Raw genomic sequence first — 15,994 nt, 5'->3', positions numbered from 1 at the left:
GCGCGATTGTACACGGACGACTAAAAAAAGCCAAAGCCAGCCGTTTTGACATGGGAGTGGGTCTCTCTGGAGTCGATTTGGAAAAATGACCTGTTTTTAGTCAACCTTACCCGCAAATAACCCATTTTCTCGACCGCTATTAGTTATATTGTAACTTGTAAAAAGTGTCTTTATTTTCGGATCTCAAAATATGGTAACCGCACTATTCACGAAATCGAAGATTTAATCGAGCTGGATAACAACAAAATAATTTCAGAAATCAAATCGCTATCACAAATATTCAGGCGAAGATCAGTTCTTTTTTCGAGTGACGTCATTGACTTCGAATGGATCACCATCGCATGCGACTTAGGAAATAAATCATATTACATTTATCCTATGAAATAGAAAAGCCGTGAATGACGATCGTTGCTTCGTACAATATGCGCAAATGCAGCTTATAGAACAACAAAACCAAGGTATGTACACTGTATTTATAGTTCATCGAAATTTCATGAAATTGAAGAAGTTTCAGACTTGTTTGCATCTATCGAGTTTCACCGAACTACCGCCCTTTATTGATATCCTGCATGACACGGCGTTATTCATGTACGAAAGCTCGTCCACGGCGCGTTCCCCGTCAATTGCTGGATTTACTATTATCTGGAATGTGAAGCGCGTCTATTAACCCGAGCTGAGCCTCACAGTAAAACTTGATACCACTAACCTTGAGAGTAAAAACCGCGTTCGTTGTTGGTATTCCTGTGATGTCAATCCACTGACAATCAAGGGACGCCATGTAATCGTCGTAGCAGCCAGGGGAAATTCCTTGCGTACCTCGATCGTTGCCTTCAACGGCGGTGCAATTGTACCTAAACGATTTTTAATCTCTTGATTTGGAAATTATAACGAGCCATGCCTGACGGGTGACGACATGCAATGAATACGGTTGAGCGAAATCGAGCCATTACGAGATTCGATTCCGATTGTCGTACCACTCACTATGACGTCATACACAGTCAGAATGGTCTGGCAACTGAGTAGCAAGTTCAGATCAGACTTGGACAGCTAGAAAATTTCCAGTTTTTCTGAATTAGATTAGAATTAGAAATAGAGTTACAGTTTTTTCCAAATTAGATTAGAATTAGAATTAGAGCTACACAGTTTTTTCCAAATTAGATTAGAAATAGAATTGGACCTAAACATTAAAAAAAAATTAGATTAGAATTAGAATTACTAAATTCGCAAAAACATGGAAATTGATTGAAATTGTGAACGGGAAATGAATACAGCAAAAATCAGTTCATGTCAAATCACAAGGTATTCCCATAAAGCTTGGCTCGTTTTTACTATACCAGGGGTCAGCGCAATCGCGGCCGGCGATCTGATTTGATATTTTGGAAAAACGCGAAATAAAGCATTCTGAAATGCTAAAATTGATTTCAGTTTCAAATTATTGTTGTTGTTTCAAAATAAGCTATTCGCCTGTGCCCAACGACACTATTCCACACTAGCTGAAACGGCTTCTGCGATAGCAACAGCATTCCATCGATGGAGAGTCAGCTGATTCAATAAGCATATTGCCTTGACGTGCAATGGCTGGCCCAGACACTGCCAAGACAGAGACGATTAGAAAACGGTATAGGACAGTGGTCGGGAACCTTTTTTGTCCGAAGAGCCATATTGGCCCTATTGTTTCCATATCAACTCCCAAAGAGCCATACATGCCATTCAACTGTTACGTCACAATTGAAAATTCGTGACGTCATTATAGCACTAATTCGAAGTCACTACATGGGATTCCTCGTGTGCGCCATATTTTCTCTGTAAAAACTGGTATTTATTGCTCGAAAATAAAGCTCGAAACGAAGGGTAAGGCACTGACGGGCCAAGCCTCACCATTGATAACACAACCCATCGTAAGTAGCTCAGAATTTGTTAAAACTGATGATATTAATCGAATGCGACTGTCACACTGATTCGGAAAATCTTAATACTTATCGACTTCTCAATTCTCAAAGTATTCGGTGGTAACTTAACGTTGCGCTACACGCCTACATTTTATCAAGAACGTGAATAGCTATGGCGTTGTTTGTAATTCGATTTTGTAATTGTGAATGTCACATCCACAACAGTTCATTCCGCGCCATAGATCAGGAAGACAATGAGTATTTTAAAACTGCGTTTTGAATGGGCGTCGCTATGTATGCTATGCTATTTGATTAATCAGCGTATCACTCAATTAAAGATTTCGAGTCGGGTACATAGAATTCGCGACAGTAACTTAAATTTGATGATTTTGAAAAGAGGGGGTCCGAGCCCCTAAACCTGAAGACGGCATTGTCTTTATCTCTTAAAGACGTGTTTGTTTATACTGCCACGAGAATAATTATTCTGGTCGTGATGAAAATTTACCAACAAGTCGCTGCAATATTGATCAATTCAGTTCAAAAATATATATTTGGCAAAGAGCCATATCTTATACCCAAAAGAGCCATATATGGCTCGCGAGCCATAGGTTCCCGACCACTGGTATAGGACGTCCCCACAAGATCAATCTTTAAGAATGAGATAGTCTTTCAGCCAGTAACATATCTGGCTAGCCCCAATATCGAAAGCGTTGTCGGGTATCGTGCGCAGCTCATACAGTTCAAAATAAAATTTCGTTTATGATCATGATATTTCTTGTTGTATTGTACTACTTTAATAAAATATTACTTTTTTGCGGTAACCATGAGCACCGCTCATGTTAGTCAGAACGACGTTGTACTAACGTAAGTTTTAAAAACTAGAATGTTGTTCGCAGACTACAAGCTCCTATGCTATCAGGCTGTTATTCGTCACAATAACTTCTATGACTGCACGAGTGCACGTGCACGGTACAAGTAAGGCGATGGCGGCTTGTCACTGGATTTTCCTACGCGAGAGGGGTATTCTTGTCAACTCCCTGCAAAATGCCTCGGACAAAGGGGCATTTCCAGGAAAACAATAAATTAGATTAGAACTAAAAATTAGAGCATAGGGTCATTTCACAAATTAGATTAGAATTAGATTACTTGCAATTCGCTCTAATTTAATGAAATTAGACAACTAGAATTATCTAGTTGTCCAAGTCTGGTTCAGACATGCGTCTTTGAAAACATGCTAGACAGTTGCGGTCATTGCCCCGCAAATCTCAATTTTCACTTCACTTCGTAATATATATCGCGTAAGTACGTGCGACCGCGCGTCCTCGCCCCTCGTCGTCCAATTGCCATATGTAAAATACGATATATTTGGCAGAATCAGCACGAATGACAAGTACGACGGACCACGACTGTGGATTATTTGGATCAGTATGTCGCCGGCAATTCGACAGTCGTCGAGCATGTCTAATTGTCCAAGTCTACATCTACCTATACTCTACTCTACATCATGGGTGTCAAACTCAGCTTGGGCCGCAGGCCGGATTCTAAAGTTTTGATGGCTCGCGGGCCGGACCAGTCAAATGATTCCAATATGCTACAAATCCATACCTTTGTAGTTCACTGGAATTTATTATTAACGAGCTATCCATAATAGTATAATACATCATATCACAAGACCGTATTCAAGCAACACCGTTATTCGCAAACAATTAAATTTGCAAAAATACAATGATTGGCTGATTGAATATAGTTATACACCACTAAATCAGTGGCTCTAAAGCCGATACAAGTTGGAATAGTTCTATACTGCCCTTCTTTTAGTCGTGATTCGATGTTGGCCATGTATATTAGTGATGACTAGGGCAATATTTCTTTTCGACATGTCAAGAAAAAGTCAAAATTGTAGCGTTAGGTCAAAAAAATGTCAAAATTGTTTACAAAGTCAAAAATTTTTTGCAACCTGCATTTCGTTTGTATCGTATATGTTTGCTCCGTCGGTGAAATTTTTATTATTTCTACCAGAATGCATGATGTAACTACTGGAATCCTTCCTATGTCCAGATTTCGTTAAAATAAAGTTTTTTCATGAAAAAATTTGTCAGCTTCTAAGTCAAAGCTTTTTCAGGCCAAACTACTTCGTAAAGACAGAAAGTTCCAACATGAGAGCAAAAAATTATTTTTTAATCTTCCGTTTTTAGGTAACAAAAAATCGCCTTACTGAAGATTGATGGGTAAGGCGATTTTTTGACCTATAAAACCGAAGATTTTGACCTAGAAACTCTAAATTTTGACATATTTTGAGCTTAAAAATCTAAATTTTGACCAAATTTGACCTGACGTAAGCAAATTTGGTGTTTTCCCACATAATGTTAGAATTGTACTACTTATCGTCATTTCTGGTCGGAACTGGCTGTCCTTACAAAGTAGCTTGGCCTGAAATAAACTTTTTTACCTAAAAAAGAGACAAAATTTTACATGAAAAAACGTCGTTTTAACGAAATCTGGCCCTATGATGAATTCCAGTAGGTACATTACGAATTATGGTAAAAATAATTAAAAAAAATTGTAGTACAACGAAAGATACTTTCCTACATGATCGTGTAGAAAGTGTCTGTCCTTACTAAGTAGCTTGCCAAGAATGGAGAAAGAACGTTAAACTGCAGCAGTTGTTGGCTGACAACACTGTAGTTGTGCTTACACTGCTGGTGACACACCGTGTTGCTTAGTTCTGGCTATATTGTCTACATCACAATTATTCATCATGCACTTCTTGATATGAACCCTGCAATGCCCACGCAGTCTCGCTTCAGTTGGGATATTGCGGTACGTTGAGCATAACACCATGTCAACCTATTTGTTTCATTTGAATGTTAATGATTCACGATGAGCAGACAGTGGGATGTCTACAACGGTAGGCCTATAAAGTAGGCTACAAGCTGTAAAATGTCAAATGATAAGTTCACCGACAGTGCAAAATCTACGATAGAAACGAAATGCAGGTTGCAAAATAGTTTTAACTTTGTAAACAATTTTGACATTTTTTGACCTAACGCAACAATTTTGACCTAATTTTGACTTTTTTTGACATCTCAAAAAAAAATCACCCTACTCATAAGGAATAAAATAGCTTGGAAATGCAGACGTTGGAATTTTGTTCATTATTTTTATATCGCCAATTAAACATTCTAGTTTCTCTGGAGACCTGCCAGAGCCTTTTTGTATCTAAGTAAGGTATACAGCAGTGCGACTAAAATATTCCAATTATATTCTTCGTGAATCTATTAAATTCTTCATGTATTTTACAATTTTACATACAACGGTTTTGCATTAGCGTTTTCGCCTCTGCGAATAACTACTATTTGGTTCATTATTTTCATAAAACTCTGAACTAAGTGTGAACTTTTTCGCCTTCTCATCTCCGAATGTAGTGTCATTGTCACTGATTTAAACCTGATGGCTACTTGAGTGAGAACTCAACACTCGTCAGATGGTTATAATGTGACTAATGAACTTGTGCGACATTTGCTCTCTTGACAAACTATTTATTACCAAAAATCTCAACTTCTGTTAGAAATGAGCTGGATAATATATAATTTTTCCATTATTTTCATAATTGCCTCTCGGGCCGGATGAAACCGTATGGCGGGACGGATGCGAACCGCGGGCCGGATGTTTGAAACCCCTGCTCTACATGTAAATCAAAATACAAGCAGATTATACGGCGGTTTAATTACGGCAAGTCCACGTATGTCGTGTGATACTGGCGCTCAAACTACGAAGTTCAGCCAGGCATATTTGAGTATGAAGGTAGATACTGGTACCGTATGCCAATTACCAACCCTTTTTCGGTCGCGCGCAGTTGTTACGTCGTCTGTTGAGCGCCAATACCGTACGCCTGATTAGCGTACCTAAACCGCGGCGTGGTACCATATAAGATACGGTTTCTTTAGGTCAGGGGACCCAACTCAATATTGGACAATTTTTCAAGTTGATAGGCACCGCCGGCCTAAATATAGCAATATCGAAAGGCAAAGGTTCTATACGATACTTTTGCGTCACCCACTACACCGTTTCCATAACCTATTTTCGTCCAGCACATGTCCTGGAGGGCAACGCTACATACGGCCCGCGAGTTGATGACTCCTGCTTTTTGGCTGACAATCGGGGCCTATGATAACTTATAGTACGCCCAGTGACAACTATCTAAAATTAATTCTCGGCCTCGACAAAGTAGAGAGAAACTGCTTCAGCAAAGAAATAGGTGCAAAAAATTTTTCTGAAGCGAGCAACGACGCGTCACCGCGATGTCTGAGACCGATTTCTGGTACCTTACGTGAAAATATTTTAACTGCAGTTCGAATGTGATGACTTTTCAAGAAAAATGGCTGCTGCCAATATGATTTCAAACCTTCAAAGTCTAGTTTGAGACCACGTCAAAATTAGAGCTATATTATATAAGATAATATCGGCAAAAATGTCGAATCTTCTCCGCAGCAGATGAAGCCTACTTTTTGAAATCAAACTTCGGCCGCTCAAAACGTGTTCGAGGCCCACTTTTAGGCGAGGCCCACACATTGCCAGTCACTGCTATGGACGAAGTATAACTCACTTCGGTTTGCATGGATTTTTGCAGCCACTGTCTTGCAGACAAAAGCTAACTTTGTGACCCTCTCCTGCAAGCGTTCCGTCCTCGTTGTACAGGTAGAAATGGGCGAATTCCTGCATGCTGTGATAATGCCTGTACGGTAGGATTGAAAAGTTGGGTACAATCGAGTTCCGGTAACGACATTATTTTCCTACTTATGACAAGTATGATAGGTCCAATTTTGCGGCGGAAGATCTGGTACAAAGGGCGCGGTTCCAATGTTATGTATTTTAGTGGGAAATCGAAGTAGCCGTCTCCTGTGAATTAACATTTTACTATGACAGGTAGAGATTCCCCACTTACGAACAATATCTTTACAAACCGAGTAACTCGGGGAAGTAAATTTGATATGCATTCCTCTTGTACAGCGCAATGGATCTCCGATTTACTGGCGACATTTATGAACACGCTTTTGGGCTTTATATCGCTCGGGTCCAACCATAAATCTGGCAAACCTGGGTAAATGCATATAAAAAGCGACATTACACAATCTCAAGCCAATCCGTGCTAGAAATTATACCGTCGTCTTCCCCCTGGCACTCTGATAAGGCATCTTTTGCAACAGGTGAAAGGTCATTATTTTCTTGACGCTCTGTAACGAATTATATCAACTTCGGTAAAGGCCTTGTCAAAGGCTACGGAAATAAGCCTAATGTTGAGGTAATTTTCTACTGGCATTCTATATTACAGATGTTGTAAAACTATAGTGAGTGACTAGCATGAGTTGTGAATCTGAAGCGGCCGCAAAACTGTCTAAATAAATGTATGAAGTAAAGGTCTGAAAATTACTGACGAAAATTATTTGAAGGAATTTGATTACGCGTGGTACATAATCTCTGATGCAAGGAAGCTTTCAAAACCTTTAATACCTTACCGTACCGGTTGTCCAAAAATATTTACTACTTGACAAAACGACCATATGCTATAGTAAAAAGCGTGTAGATATGTAGTATGACTTCGGAATCTGTTGAAGGAGAAGCAAAAAGTAGAATCAAACAAATATTCAAAATGGGTATATTTAAAGGATAATGCAAAAACGGAGTTGTTCAAGAATATAGTCCATGGTCATCTCTCAACATTCATATTTCCTGTGCTTCATCGTTTTATACTCCCCGTATCCTACCACAAAACAGATAATAGGGCAGTATACATATCAGACTTACCGCCGCCATAACCACCCCGACTGTTCACTAAAAATGTTCCGTCCTGGTTATCCTGAATGCTTGGTCGCGAGAACGCATTAAAACGTGACGAATTTCGCTGGCTATCACCTGAGCGAGGGAAAGTCATTGAATAAGATGCAGGTGATTTCTAGGGTGGTCAACTGGTCAGTAACGAAGTTCTATATTTGTTTGGAGTACGGAAATAGGCTGTGTCTATCTGTGCTATACTCCCTCAACTGACTTATGATTTCCTACTTTACATGCTTTAGTTTATACTTCTATAGCAGTTATATAAGCAAAACAACTTCCTTTGAAGTAGTGTATGGAAAGACCCTATTTTAAGCATGAAATTGGTGTAACAACCTGACGATGCACTGTAGCCTCTAGCTGTATCAACGTGAGAGAATATAATCTTTCCTATTGTTCAGGTTACTCTGCGTTAGAAGCGAAAAATCTTCTTGTATACCGGCGATTGACAAGCAAAAGTCTGCGACACCTCGTCCCAAACTACTTCTTCAAGCTACAATTTGAACATACTGAATTTTCATACTTTTCGTTTTCTATTTCTCCGTCTTGAAAAACGCTACTTCGACTTGTAACTCAGCAGCGATTTACAGGATTACTTCTACTTGTATTGTAGTATCATCAACGACCAAAGGTCATCAAAATGGTCAGCGTGGCTACTCAAGTAAAAGTAACGCCGTAAATTTCTACTCAATTACAAGTAGAAGTAGAAATTCCCAGAACATATCAAAAGTACTTCTAGTGGACATGGAAAATGTTAGATCTGGAAGTACTCAAGCAAGTAGTGTTAAAAAGATAATTAGGCCGAGGGGTCTTTGTTAGTAGTTTATAGTTAATCGGAGATGGCAGCATCGGATCTCAAAAAATATATGCTCGTGACTGCCGCTTAATGACTAATGACAGTATGGCACCGCAAATATATATAGAAATTATTCAGTTACCATGATATGATGCTATTTTTTGCGGTTCGTTTAATCCAAAGTTACTTTCTACTCTTTAAAATCCAAATAGTAAAACGTATATAGTTTTGTCTCAAACGGTTCTAGAAAAAGTGGAAGTAGTCTGCAAACATAACCGCTTCAGTAAGTTGTGCAAGTAGGCAAAAAACAACTACTTGATTATTCTGAAAAAGTGTAAGTACTTCGTTTCTGACCATCCTCTGTCATTGAAACTCTTGAACTATAGCCTACCTGTCGAAACCCGACCTGCTTGCGGTCTTTGATGCGTCCGTGTCCGGCTACCACTCTGTAAACGGGTTGGAATAACAGGCGACCTAATTCATACACGCCAAGATGCTATAACGTCACAAGACATACCTCGTCACTCGGATTTTGAAATATTGCCGTCGTTCGAGAGACGGTCGTTGACGATGACTGATGCGAGGATCTCTGCTCGTGTTGGGGATTGAAGGAAGAACTGCTACTTCGTGACGAATCGCCTTGACTACCGGCGTAATGACGTGCGTATGTAGTTGAATGTTGCTGTGAGCTCGCATCAGCGCTGACAAACCGGGAGGAAGAAGGACGTGCCTGAGACTGAGTACTGCTGGTAGGCCTGGATCCAGTTTGATCACGGTAATGTGAGCCTTGGCTACGCGAAGCTGAGATTTGCATTGAAGAAGCACGGGACCCTCCATAGCGCTCCGCCTGTCCGGTCGTAGCCCCGGTATTAGAATATGGATTGTTTGAAACTCCCGGACTCTGATATGACGAATCACTCCCCCCGTTACCATAACCGGCAACCTGTGCTTGGTGGTCGTCTCTACCGTATCCGTATGTGGAACCAGACGATCCCTGGCCTTGACCAAAGCCATACGAGGAACCAGACGCTTCCTGGCCTCGACCATAGTCGTATGAGGAACCTGATGACCGTTGGCCTTGATTGTAACCGTATGGGGAACCAGACGATCCCTGGTCTTGGCCGTAGCCGTATGAGGAACCAGACGATCCCTGGCCTTGACCGTATCCATATGAGGAACCCGAAGGTCCCTGGCCTTGACCGTAGCCGTATGAGGAAACGGACGATCCCTGATCTTGGCCGTATCCACCAAAACTCGATAATGAGTTTGACGACGGACTGGCTGATGGCTGGCCGTAATTCGACATGCTTCCGTAATCTGATCCGTAGTATCCAGAACTAGAATCAGACGTTCCTGCGTATCCTTGACCGTAGGTACTCGAGCCGTAGTACGGATTCGACATTCCTTGCCCACCCATCCCTCGACTGCTTCCGCTGTCTTGCGGGTGTACGTACGACGTGAACATTTCATTAGGATTGCGATACGGAGAGCCAATCGTTCCACCACCGTACGCGTTCTGATAACCTGTGGACATGACAAATGTGAGCTGTCATCGCTTTCCGAACAAGTGCTCACAACAGTTATGAATGGGGACCTTGAAAAAATAATATACGATCACCTTGAAATCGTCGTGCATGCGATATCATTTAATTGCTGACAATACCTTAGTCCAGTGCTTTTCAGCCTGTCGAATGGTACGCACTGGTGCGGACGAAAAAACTTGCAGTGCGGTTGATAAATATGGTGCGGATGAAAATCGTGCATATTTGTTGCTTATTCAGACGTGGAGCAATTCAAATAAACTTAATAGGAAATTCAAGTACAGTGGATACCTAAGTATTGTCGTTGCGACGCATTGGTAAGAATTTGTTTGATTTATAACGCACCACTAATCGTGGCTTTTACAATAACTGTATTTCGCATCAGCCGTTGTGAATTTGAGCACAATTATTACGTAATCTAAAGTCTGGTTCGAAAGCGGCTTGTAGAAGCAGGCGCACACCGAACCAGCACATGAGCCTACGACACGCGGGTAAATGACGCAAAGTTGACTTTCTGCTTTCTTTCAACAACCATCATAATTTCGTAGTAACGGTTCAAATGGCACGAGGCTTCAAGATAGTAGTAAATACCATCATTACGGACACGCATTTTCAATCAGTTACTGCAATTCATTTTGTTCGTTGTAGGTAGAGGGTAGCGGTAGCCACCGAAACAGGGGTCGCGAAAGGTATGATTTTTGGTCGCGACGGCATCTGAGCAGTCTTTAAATATCTATCAAATATTTGTTAAATTAAGTGCAAGAAAAAATTTCGTCGCGCTTGTCGCGATATCCTGTGGATTGTTTCTGCATGTCGGAGGTCACTACTCACTAGGGTAGGCTATTATAGCCAATAAGCCTGACAACCCCGGCGGCCGGCACGCGTGCCATTTGTGTTACGCGAGATGATTTTTCATGGCACATCAAATGATTTGACGCACACAACAGATTATAACTAAAAATGTTGGAATCGTGTAATTTTAGGGTTACCAAACGTTCTTCTTTTGGAGGATTTGTCCTCCTTTTTCAGGTTTTTGAAAATGTCCTCCGAGGACGCCTAAATGTCCTCATTTTTGGCAATTCGTCCTCCTATACAGCTTTTACAGCTAGGATAATGGGCAGATTCGACTGGAAATGGGCATAAATGACGCTTGAACCAGTGGTCTCAAACTCTAATATGCTCGCGGGCCAATTTCCTATTATTTTATGGCTTCGCGGGCCGCAGCACCAATAACAGGGGTATTTAATGTATTTCCAAGCAGGCCTTATTCGACTGGACCTTGCAGACTGTCATTTCACAAGCATCGTGGAAATGTGATTTACTATTGTGAATTCACGCCTGGTACGAAAGAAAATCACATTTTTAAATATTTGGACAAATTTTCTGTTGTCCCTGGCATAGTGGCATAGTTTGTCAAAACAATTTGTTACACTTTGCTAGTGTACAAATGCATCGTGACGTGCATGCATCGTAGTTAGATTTACCTTTGACTATCGGGACAGTTCAATAACAACTTGAATATAATGATTAATGTGCCATAGTAATAAAACACTACAGTCCAATCGCCGAGGAATCCAATATTGTTACAACGGTGAAGCGTACCACTACCGCACTCGCCATCTTTAATTGACGCTAATAACATGGATTAACAGACCCAAGATGGCGCAGGATGTAACTAACTAATATTCGTCAAGGGGGCAACAGAATGCCAACGATTGCCATTGTCATACGCATCGCAAGCTACGACCTTTTGATACATTATTAATCCATATAACATTATGATAGTTTGTTGCGTTTGTGGTCGTACGAAATCACTACGTTCCGAGTCACAAGTCATTCTCTGATTGTAAAGTTTGTCTAAAGTCGAGTCATTTTTATTTTATCACCCATTCACTCCGAGTTCGAGTCATTTTACAAAAGGTCGCGCTCAAGTCCAAATCACAAATTTCAACCACGAATCATCATGTTTTACCATCATAAACAGGTAATATATGACGTGAAAGCCGATCACCTCCGCATGGTAACTTTAGAAAAGAATGTGCTAGTCAAATTTGATGAGTAGTTTCATGATTTCGGAGTGGTTTCAAAGCGAATGTAAGTTCTCCAAGCTACAAAAATATATATGTAGCAGTTAAATATTGTCGATTACTTCAAAATCCATAATGACGACGCGGGCCACGCAAAACGATCTCGCGGGCCGCGTGTTTGAGTCCTCTGGCTTAAAAGGAAGTTCGAGCGGTTTATTCGCGAGTCGATTGAAAGTGACGACCGTTTTCAATTTGTTTTGTTGTTTTAAACCAGGGGCGGGCAACTTCTCCAGTCGGCGGGCCAGATATAGGAAAATTAAGTAATTGGCGGGCCGGATTGCTGAATCGATACATTATTCGCCCATTGATCCACGTAACACGTATACAAGGAATAAATCGTATGAATGTACTTTAACGACAGCAATGTCATTTCAAAGCCATTTCTCGCCGATAATGACGAAACCACGTGGATTTGAGAATAGCATCGGCATACAGGCGCCGTCATGTCTGCTTCCAGCCGATCAATGAACAGTTGAACAGACGGTGCAATCCTTAATTAAGATTTCAAGGCGTTCGATAAGCGTCGTCGTCGTCAACCCGTTTTGAGTTGGCGACTCCTGGCATAAGCGGTGTCTTACGAAAGCCTAGAAGTGTGCCGTGCTACAAGTCGGCTGTTACGGATTCAGAAATAAGATATATCAGCTTGGGGCAAATGATCATTGTAGTCGACAAACACCATGATTACCACAAACGACATTAGGGTTGAGTACATCGTTAATGCCGATAATTAATGCAAGTCTTCTCGCTTCGACGAACTTAGGCGTAAGCTCCACTCTCGCACTCTGCGGATACACGCATACGAACAGAACAGTCACTAAAATTTGACGTACTGAGCAAGTAGTGGGGAATCTCGGAAGACTGGGGCTGCGGGTCACATCATGTATGACGGAAAACTGTCCGCAGGCCGTATGTTGCCCGTCCCTGTTTTAAACAGTGTTTTAAACAAAGTCCTTTTTAAAAAAAGTGTTTTTAAGTTGTATGATTATGTCATAATTGTGTGAATACTTTCCAAAAACATGTTGTATGTTGTATGAGCCTACGGACGACGATTACCACCCAATATAGCCGACGTATGAGATATGGGATGGGCGGAACCCTCGAAATAGTCGTAGATATAGATCAGTTATACGGAATGACGTAGATTTTTTGGTCCGTATATGACAGGGGTTGGAAGCCTATTTCGTCAAAGGAGCTATATTTTCAATTGTGAATATCAATCCAATGTGACGTCACAATTGAATATGTGTGACGTCATGACCTTGAAAAACAAAAAACAATAAAAAACATGATTTAAACATTTTTCATCATCAGGCTATATCATCGTAACATCTGTGATGGGCCCGTCACTTAGTGGCTGGTACCGAGCACACAGCACAGTGGATTTGGCATCGACCAAATCAACCGCAGAAGATCGATCATTACGCTACTAAAATTAAATGGTACAAATATTACGTACATTAGTGTAGTGCGGTAGAGACCAAAATCATTCTCTTCGCGACCAATCCTGTAAGAATCAATGGCGTAGCCTAACTGATGCCGTTGTCAGCTTCAGATACGCGTTTGGTGGGATTCCTTGCTTGGAACGCTAAATACGACAAAATTAATAATGTTTGACACGCCAGTTGGTAATATTTTTACATTTTTTTTAACATTTTTTTTGACATTTTGGCACGCTGCTTACGAAAGTTTACCGACCCCTGCAATAATAATATAATAATATGGCTTGATCTGTTGATCATGATGATGTGCCGACTTTTGTATTACACAAATTGGTTTGAATTCGTGATAAGATTTGTCCGGTATTGTTTTCTCCGGAAAACACCGTCGGAAACCGTTGGGATGCTTTAGTGTGTAGGGGCGTGTAACGAGCGGGTGCACTGCATAGGTATATGATAGGCCAACGCTGATATTATACCAGGCCGACCCCTTCCTCGCCGGAACAGAACACATGAAAACACGACAAAATTGACCGTTGCTGGTTGGCCGAAACCTTCGATATTATATCCGGTCGTGGAAATGGTATACAACGAATAGTCCCAGCCTTGCAATCTGAGTAGAACAAGCCATTTGAGGTCCAGAACTTCAGAATAACGCGAAACAATAACTTCATATTGTTAATTTATTCGCTAAAAACTTTTCGACTGACTCTCATCAGTAGCGAACGTCAGTGATAGCGTGAATCAAATTCGAAATGTAGGAACTATTTTGTTTGTATGACGTAATACTAACAAAACAAACAACTAGTAGACGGGCAAGATACGGTAGTATAGTAACGATACAAAACAAACATTAATGAAATATTCCAAGAGTGTATAGGTAAAGCCAGTAGAGGCGTTCCTTCTGGCGACAAACTGAGTAGGCAGTAGTACATATACAAATGCGACCCCCAGATAAAAATAATGAACCTCAGTTTGAAATCGCGTGCGTCAGCTTCGTTCCGTACAACTGGTGCCTGCGCGTAAAAACGTAGCACACAAATATTAAAAATGTATTATTTTTGATGTGTCAGGCTTGGGTAGCGAGATGCCATTAAAACTCAGATTTTGGTCGCGTTCGAAAGAGTTTAAGACCACTGCAGTTTACGGTTATTGAACTGCTATGAAATTTCAAGATAACAAATTTCGTTGAGTTTGTACGGATGAAATTTTATTTGCAAAATATAAACATTATCGGTTAGTAGATTATACATTACAAAATACAAACAATCTCCTAGCCATGATAGTCCGCGGACCCCCATACGGTTCACGGACCCCATGTTCGAGTATTTTTGCTTTATATATTTCTGTTGTCGCTTATTTTCATACAAACTCCTTCGAATTCTTATTGAAATTTATTAAAAATATCTACTTTTTCAAAAAGCCTTATTTCTTTCATATTCCAACTGTTATTTTTGGCAGTTTAGCATCTGGTTCCCGAAATACCCATATCGGGGCCTACGGTATGATTGCACTGCACAATGCACATTAATCTGTCACTCACCAGTACTTGCTCCGTAAGAAGGTTGCTGTCCGTAACCTCCATATTGCATTGTCGGCATCCTATTACCGTATGGATTTGCTACATAAGGATTAGCACCGTACGGACTGCCATATGGGCTAGATATGGAGCTGTAACTGCCTCTATAGTTTGCTCCCTGTTGCTGTGGATAGTATTGCTGTTGCGAATGCATTGGGTACCCAAGGGATTGTTGACTCTGATAACCAGCACGTCCAGCCCCGTAAGGTGATGACGAGGAAGGAATTGGTAAAGGTTGCGAAGAATACTGATTCTGATTTGGTCCAGTATAAATTCCGGCAGTGTCATACGGAAATGTACTTCTTCCAACTGGCACGGGCCGCCCTCCTGCATATTGCTGCTGTGCATGAGCTGAGCTCGTGCCTTGATATCCATTTTGAGGATATCCGTATCCATACTGCTGAGTATCAGGCTGTCGTGAGCCTTGATAGAATCCCGCGTTAGCCTCGGCATTTCCATATGGCGAACCGGAGGCACCGGAATATACGGACGAAGAAGGTGATGCAGAATTAGAACTCGATTGACCACTATTTCCAGCGAACGCTGAGGATGATGATGTCCGAGGCTTATCGGCGCGGATGCGATCCCTCACTCGATCCGGAACTGCAGCAAATTGAAAAAGTAAACGCTACCAGTATCGAAAGATCCTAATAAATTTGCCTATCAATGAACATCTTCTACTTACTAGCGCCTGCTGCTATTGCAGCATACTTTATACCTCCGGTACTGGGCGCCAAACGGCGGCTTCTACTGAACAATCTCTGCCTCGCAGAGCAAGAAGACACAGCCATCATGATCACGAAATAAGCAAATGTTTTCCATCCCATTATGGCG

The 15,994-nt window shown here is 41.1% G+C and overlaps 1 pseudogene across 1 annotated transcript; it reads right to left on the bottom strand.

Annotated features, from left to right (window-relative positions):
- Positions 1–143: 143 nt before the first annotated feature.
- LOC145433504 (uncharacterized) lies at positions 144–15,314 on the bottom strand (annotated as a pseudogene). The gene is made up of 10 exons (XR_013913119.1): positions 15,125–15,314; positions 9,035–10,041; positions 8,909–8,963; positions 7,695–7,802; positions 7,052–7,123; positions 6,854–6,986; positions 6,687–6,788; positions 6,496–6,624; positions 707–851; positions 144–642 (listed from the first exon to the last, which is right to left on the bottom strand). The product of XR_013913119.1 is annotated as an uncharacterized LOC145433504 (transcript).
- Positions 15,315–15,994: the final 680 nt, after the last annotated feature.

Source organism: Botryllus schlosseri, chromosome 2 (assembly GCF_051294905.1).
Source record: "Botryllus schlosseri isolate E-star chromosome 2, Bs_hap1, whole genome shotgun sequence".
Taxonomy (NCBI): Eukaryota; Metazoa; Chordata; class Ascidiacea; order Stolidobranchia; family Styelidae; genus Botryllus; species Botryllus schlosseri.
Note: the sequence above shows the minus strand (reverse complement) of the source record. Positions and strands in the feature narration are given on the sequence as shown.